General features: G+C 44.2%; 1 protein-coding gene across 1 annotated transcript in view; it reads right to left on the reverse strand.

The window, feature by feature from the left end:
- Positions 1–6,036, reverse strand: part of FRMD4B (FERM domain containing 4B) — a 106,552-nt gene extending 100,516 nt beyond the window's left edge. The window contains exon 1 of the mRNA XM_019620212.2: positions 5,815–6,036. The gene's annotated coding sequence lies outside the window, so the exon portion shown is untranslated. The remainder of the gene's footprint in view (positions 1–5,814) is intronic.
- Positions 6,037–7,842: the final 1,806 nt, after the last annotated feature.

A 7,842-nucleotide genomic window follows, 5' to 3' on the forward strand; every position in this document is an offset into this window, starting at 1 on the left:
GTTACGGCCCCGCCCGCACAAAGCCCCGCCGCCCCCAGGCACGGCCCCGCTCTCAGCCCCTAGGGGTCACCCCTCGCCCCGCCGCCGTACCCCTTTTCCAGCAGCCGTGCCACCTCTTGGCTGCACGGCTTTCTGAAGGACAATGGGATTTGTTTAAATCCAGCCGTATCGGTTCAGTAGGGCCCTTTGTCATCCTGGCGGTGCGAGACAATGAGACGTGCCACACTGTGCTGGTGATACAGCTTCTCATCACCCAATGGAAATTTGCTACCCAAAGTGCAGTAATAAATAGCAGCCTGGATGCTCTTTGGGGGTGTTGGATAACCTGTAGGGCTGACTAATAGACCAGGAAGCAGGCTTTGCCTTGGAAAGGAGCAGCACCGCAGCATGATTCTAAGTCCCATCTATTCCACAAAAGAAACCATTGCAGCTAAAGAGTAACATTTTTGGTGAAAAATTAACACCAATATTTGATCACAAAGAAGCACGCAACTGTTTTGCCGGAAACATCACGAATCACTGTGAGTTCATTGAGACAAAATGAAGAGGACCTCAAGATGCTCCCAGGGAAATCTGGCCAATTTCACCTAAGAATTCACCTCTAGTACAAAACAACAGTGATTAGTCCCAGCTTTCCACTGGTCGCACTCACAGACTGCAGTACCCAACTACTTGGTGCCTCACTACAGTGGAGGAACAAAACACAGCTTGTGTGGCTTACAGCTTTTGCATGTATTCCCATCTATACTCACACAGAGTACTCCCCAGCTCTACTGCATCCATTCCAGGTCTGTAGTGACCTGCTTGTGCTCTCCTGGTACATGCTGCACCAGTCATGCTGGTGCTGCTCACCCAACTCATTCTCTTCTCAGTTTTCCATATACCCGAAGGTTTCCTTGTCTGGCTCTTACCACCATCTGCTTTCCCTGGCTTTTAATTCCTTCTCTTCCTCCAGGGTCCTGCTTTGAGGACCCAGGAGTGCTCCAAGATGTGTTTCCTGTTGCCATGAATGTGGCAACACCCAACTTTCCCTTTCCAAGTAGCCATGAGCTGAGATGATACACAAACAACTCAGGGTCATCAGTTTTTACACATCACCACCCAAAACTTTCCTCTTCCTTATACCCTCCACCTCCACATTTACCACTATATCAGCAATCTCACCCCAACCCAATTCCCAGACAACCACCCAGTGGTCCCAGTGGGCTCCATACTGGGGAACATGCACGACCACTGCTTGCCTGACTAGGCAAAAAGATTATTCACAAGGAATTCTAACACTATTTATTTCAGCCACTGGAGTTCAGCACACCCACCTTTCCACATGCAGTGCTTCATCAGGAGAAATTACACTGATATTTTGATGTGATGTATGCATCCATTTGCCTTCCACAGATAATCCTAAATCAACATCTGGGGACAGTAGTGAGCACCCTTTGAAGAAAGAAGGTCTGCCAGTACTTACAGTAGGTGGAATAAATGCTATTTATCTGCTTTATAGCTGTATTATAATGAAATCAGAGGCTTGCAGGAGACAAACAAGTGTAAGCAGAAAGCAAGTAATAGCAATGCATGACAGCAGAGAAGACCTGGTGTGATGAAGGCTGGCAGGGAGAAGTTCTTCAGCCATGCAGCCCCACCTGGCTTTGCACTTGATCCCTAGAGGTTGGGCAGTCTGTAATAAAACCCTGAATTCCTACCACCAGAACATTATATTTTGGGTATCAGTATCTAAGTATCTAAAGTCTATGAGTATCTAAAGTCTGTGAGTTAAATATCTAAAGCAGATTGGGTTAAAGGTCTCAGGAAAAAAATTACTCAATTTGTGCTCCTTTCCTCATTTGGAGGGCAGACTGTGGCACTGACCACAGCTTTTTGCAGCATCCTTTTATAGCAAAGAGGAATATTAATGTTTTAAAATGTACTTTGCCTCTCTTCTGAGATCTGTCAGGGATGTTCATCTGTACAAACTGCCAGAGCGAGTAACATTTATTATTCAGGATGAAGAGCACTATGCCAGGCTAAATGGACTTCTAGTCTAACTTACTGCAGCATTATTTTGGGAGACGCCACTAAAAACACAGGGCTGTTTGTGGAATCTGGCACTGACATTATACACTGATCCTAACATGGGCATCCCTGGAGCGATGGCAGGGCTGTATTTCATGCCCTCTGCACAGCTGCTTTTCATCCAGCTGTGCCAGCTGCACCTGCCCAGGCTTTGAGTAAAAGCTGAAGTTCAGGCTGAGGCCAAAACCCCTTTTCCAGGTTCTTCAAGAGGATGAAAGAGATGATCTCCCCAGCAATAAGCCACTTGACATGGCTGGAGGTTCCTTCCCTGCAGTTCAGCTGGCAGAACAGAGCAAAGTCAGCCAGCTTAGCTCAAAAAGGTTTTGTTGCTGCATCCAGTTAAGCTGGCTGATTTGGTGCTGGAGCAGGAAACTCCAGAAAAGAATGATGGTAAACAACTTGAAGGTGATTCAGAGTCATTTTGCAAGCAGGTGGTGGAGGTTCAGAGACGTGCCTAAACCTTTGCAGTGTGGGCACTCAGTATGTCAGAAACAATCCAAGATGGACCACAGTCAATGCCAAACCCCTACAGTCGGCTCACATCAGCTCTAGAGGTGCCACAAGTCAGCTGCTGGGTGTCAAACATGAACCAAAATGTACCAGGCAGTCTTATACATAAATGTGCTTGGTTCTGAGAAAAAATTGGGATGCTCCTGTGTGAAATGGTTCCTCAGCTATAAGTTCTCCCCTTTCAGAACACCTCAGCTGAGTTGAACAGAAATACCTTGACAACAAGCATTCCTCCCGTGTCCATGCAAAGCAGCTTCCCATGTGGTTATGCTGATTTTGCTGCATGAAGTCTGACATAGCCCACAGCCTGTAGGGCTCTGTAGGGTAATCTCATGAGCAGAGCCTTTCTCCAGGAGAAAAGGAAGCTGTAGTCCCTCCTCTCTTTCCTGCTTTCTCTCTTCCTTCCTTTGCTTCCCAAAGCAGCCTGGGGTCTGTGCCTCATCACAGCCTTTCACAAGGCATCATCTCTTTGTACAACTTGGAGCGTGTGTTTTTAATGAAGGGGAGGACAAGGACTTCTGGCTTTCCTGTATCTGATTTCAGACTCATCTCAAGTGTGCCTTATATGTTGAATAGTCATCTTTGGTGTATTTTTAGAATAGGAAATGAGATAAATAAAAATGTGAGTCAAATGATGTAATTTACCTTAACTGCCAAAACACACAAACCATTGTTATAAAAATACAACAGCAGACCTGTGTCCTGAGAAACTTCTAAAAAAGCAACTTCTAGATGCCAGGATTGAAGTCCAAGGTTCACATTCAGCAGATACATTCATACATGCTTAACTTCAGCTTCTAGTGGGGCTCCTGGGGTATCACTGGGGCACCAGCAAGCTCCAGATGTGAGCAGCTTGCTTGTGTCAGCCAATGTTATAAAGCCTGGCTGTGTTGAAATGCCTCCTTTCACCTCTACATCACTACACAACCTTGAAATAATACAGTTTTACTTAAATAGGTAAAAAATAAGGTCCCTAATTAAGTCCCACGGTAAATCTCTTAAATACTGCTGCACAATCTTCAGCTTTCCTTCAACCACATTTCAAACATTTGTGAGCTGGTATCCTTCTAAAATACTATAAAGGCAATTCAAAATGGTAATGATTGTAAAATCCATTTTGTTAATTTGCTCTTTTCTGCATTTAGGAGTCTGATGCTTATACATGCCAGTTTCAGGCAGCTCTCAGCCACAGAACAGAGCCAAGCAAGCAATCACCTTAGAAGCTGCATAAAACAGGATGGTTAGACTGTAGTTTCAGTAAAGACATTCCTCATCTTCAAAGACATTTAACTGGAGTCTGATGTCCATCTTTTCTCTCTCCCAGAGGCCAAATTTTATTAATTTTAGGGCCAGAATTGCATTCTTCACCCATTAGGTGAGATTTGGTGATAGAACTCCACTCTTCTGTTCTTCGTCTAGGTTAACTTCACTGCCAAACTTAAGGCCCTGAAATTAGATGAGTGAAACTGAGCTTTACTCAGGTTATCTCCCTGCACCTCTGCTTCAAGCTGACTCTTATCTATTCCACCTCCCCATATGGTTCACTTTGATGAGATGCTGTCTCCTACACACAGACTGACACAACAAATGAGCTCAGATTGTGGATGAAGCATGCAGCAGGAGTTGAAAGAGGTTTCAAATAGTTTCTCTTTCTAATTTTCCCCAGTCTTCTTATGCATGAGGCAGCTCCACAGGCTAACAGCAGGGCAAGAAATAAACATCCAGGTGCTGTATGTCCTCTCAAAGGCTTATTCATGCTCAGTAACAAGAGAAAACAAGCTGAAGGCACACGTTTTTCCTTATCACTAAAAGTGAATTCTCTCAGAACTGATGGCAATTTCCTTGGCTGATAGCACAGTCTGCTGGGCTTTTATTGCATTTCATGTCCTGATTCATTGTGAACTGCATCTATAGTTTCTGTAGAATTAGAGGTGCTACAGACTCCAGAGTAACTCATCACAATCATTCAGTCCAACTGCCTTGCACTCCACAGGCAGTGGAGCCAACACCAGGGATTGCTGCAACTCAGTCTTCTAACAACTGCTGGTCAAGAACATATCTTCTTTTCAGAAGAAACACACTCATCTAGGTCTGTAGCATCATTAATGATGGAAGTGACCTTGCTCACCACATTTTTTTGTATCTCTCTACACTCATCCAATCATTTTTCTCCCCGGGCAAGGGCCATCAAATTTTGATGCACCAGAAGGGCTACTTGTACTTATTTCTCTCCTCCTATATCAGGAGGAGAGCTGGAAGCTACTTTCCTTGTAACTCCAAGCACATTTGACAGCCATGAACCAGAAGTACAGCTTCTCTGCTAGCTGCCATTTATATCTCAATGTCTATATGTGAGTTTGATGTGAGGGCTTTTTGTTTTGCTTTCTGACCAGCCAAGTCCTGTGACACACATTAAGATGGAAAATAGCATAACACTGGAGGCATTTAACCAGCTAAAAATACCACAGGAGGGTCAATGGACATAATTCTGACAAACAGGGTCCCATTTGTTGGATTCTGTTTATTTGATCATAAGAGGTGAAACTGCTCCAAAGGCTACATTCCAATTTTGCTATGCTGATGTCAAGGAGAAGTAATGACATTCAACCCACAAGATTTGCTGCGCTTCCTCACCAATGCAGCCAAGATCAGACACCGAGCCATCCAAAATGAAGTTCTGACCTCCCATTAATGCTCTCAGCCTCCAGAGTGCCCTTCATGAGTACAATGAAACATGGTGAAAGGGCAAATTATGCAATTATACTCATTGAGAGCCTTGGCCTCTCCCTGTATCAGGAGACAGAGCCTACAAACATGAGGCTCATCTGTGTTTCAAAGGTCATGTAGTTCCATAAAGTTAAAACCTTGGGTTAAATGTTCTAAAACAACAACAACAAAAAAAACACAGCAGGAATGAGCATCATCAAGGATAATAGAAACGATCATGGCAAAACTCATCATCAAAGCCATATTTTGATAGCATATTTACCTTGCCAAATCACCGATATGGCAACTACATCCCAGTGAAGATACATCAGTATCAGTTTCACTAAAGATACTGCTGGTCACAAGCTTGGCTGAACTCCATTACATCTCTAATCTTCCTCAGTAGCCACAAATGCATCCTCAAAACCTCATTTCTACAGCATGATAATAGCAAGACTACTGCATAGGGTGTAAAGAACAGGTGAGAAAAACATTTGCTGTGGAGAAACAGGATATAATTGATCTTACCTTTAGCAGAGCAACCACATAAGAGATGGGGCCAGCTGCACCCAAAAGGTCAGGGACTCAGCAGGCAGGGCTTGCCTTTCTGTACCTGAGCTGAAAAGACCCAGAGGTGGTGGTCAGCTTCAGCCAGAGTCTGTGCTACCAGGATGATCCGTGGAGAACATGCCCATGGTCAGGCAGATAGCCCAGCCTATAGGTCAGTGAGGCTCACAGCCAGGCTTGTGCTCCTCCAACCCAGCTCAAAAAAGGGCTGAAGGCCTTCACTTGAGCTTAAATGGGTTCCATGGGAGTGGGAGGAGACCCAGGTGAGGGCAGTCAGGGCCATATTAGGATTTAGCAGGACCTCAGGACCCTACCAGCAAGCCCTTCAGATCTGCCCCTGATAGTGTTATGTAGTTCTTTTAAGAACTGTTCCACACTCAGAATAAAGCCTGCACTTTCTGCAAATGTTCATATCCACAGCACGATAGCTTTCGTGTTTAAGGTGGTCAGAAAAGGCAGGGAGGGTTTAGATGATACCAAAGGTATCTGTGTGAGGGATGGAGGGGGACAAGAGGCCCCATCAAGAAAAATGCCCTAAAGCCACTGATGGCTTTCAAACATTTGGCTTCATGCAGTGTAACTGCCTCACCGAGCAAAGGCTTTACAACGAGACTGCTTGGCAAGCAGTATGCCTGGTTTTCTTCTTGTATTTAAGTTTAAAACCAGAGGAAAGGGGATTTTGCAGCCTGCGGAGAGTAGCACAGAAGGCTGAGTTCATTTGATTTTTATGACTAGAAGGGCCCCAGCCTTGACATCTGTTTGTACTGTGCAAACAAACAAACAAAATCTCTCATTAGGCCGCAGTAAGCAGGGGCTTCCAGAAGCTATCCGCAAGCAGCTGCCTCATGGAAACCCAAGCAAGCCGGGCTTCTGCACAAGTTGCTGCAAATCCCACCCGGATCATTAGGAAAAGACAAAGCACCATCAGTAGAAAAACTGGTCTGCAAAGGCATGTCACATCTCACAGCTGATTAGCATCACCAGATGCTAATCAACACAGCAAACTAATTGTCATTGGGGCCTTGACAGTTCCCTCCGCTCTTCTCTACCTGCACCAAAGTAGATCAAAGGAAGAAAAGTGAAGTGGCAACAGGCTGCTCTTTGTTTTGGGTGTACAGCTGTACAAAAAGGTATTAAATCAGCTTTATTTCTTAGGTATACTTAACATGTTTTAGCTTAGATGACGATTTCATGGGAGAAGATTAGAGCAGTTTGAGTCACATTTAATGACAGCCATCTAAGATCTACATTTTCTGCCTTCTTAAAGTGTAGAAGATTCCCAATTCCAATGTTCTTCACTATTCAAATTGCTGACTAAACACTGCAACCCGTATGCCACCTTAATACCATTTTTCCCTATTAATGACTGTATGCTTTCCAGATCTGGAAATTATTGTATCTTAATTTGAACTGCAAGATGATTTGTATTTACTGAAACAAGCAGATAATCCACAAGAGCCTATGCTTAAAAATTACTATTAGAGTCAGCACAGCCAATGCAGATGGCTGTATGTGAAGGATAATCCCTGCATGGGTTTCATCCATGGTGACTACAGCACAGTTACACAGCATCCTCTCCCACAGGAACCCGCAGGTCATGTGGTCTTAAGAGTCATAAATAAACAAATGCACACGTAAACACACTGAATTGGATACCCAGCCTGGCAGCAGATTAAGTCAAGAAGGAATATTAAGTTGTTTGGGTTCCTATTTAAAAATAAATAAATTGAATCTCCCCATCAATCTGCTTAATGTCAGTCAGATTGACATTAAGCAGTTAAGTAGTGACTTAACCTTACAGCATAGATTTCTTCCTATGGCACAGAGGTCACGTCACGCTTGGAAGATGACAAGTGAATTTTTTAATTTCCTCTCCTGCCATGGATCAGCGATGTGTTCGGTAGGAAGTGGAGGTGCTCCTTGTTCTTCTATTTCAGATGCTCTGGGGCCATTCAGAGTAAAAACAATGCTGTCACATAGCACATGATG

This window comes from Meleagris gallopavo, chromosome 14 (assembly GCF_000146605.3).
Source record: "Meleagris gallopavo isolate NT-WF06-2002-E0010 breed Aviagen turkey brand Nicholas breeding stock chromosome 14, Turkey_5.1, whole genome shotgun sequence".
Lineage (NCBI taxonomy): Eukaryota > Metazoa > Chordata > Aves > Galliformes > Phasianidae > Meleagris > Meleagris gallopavo.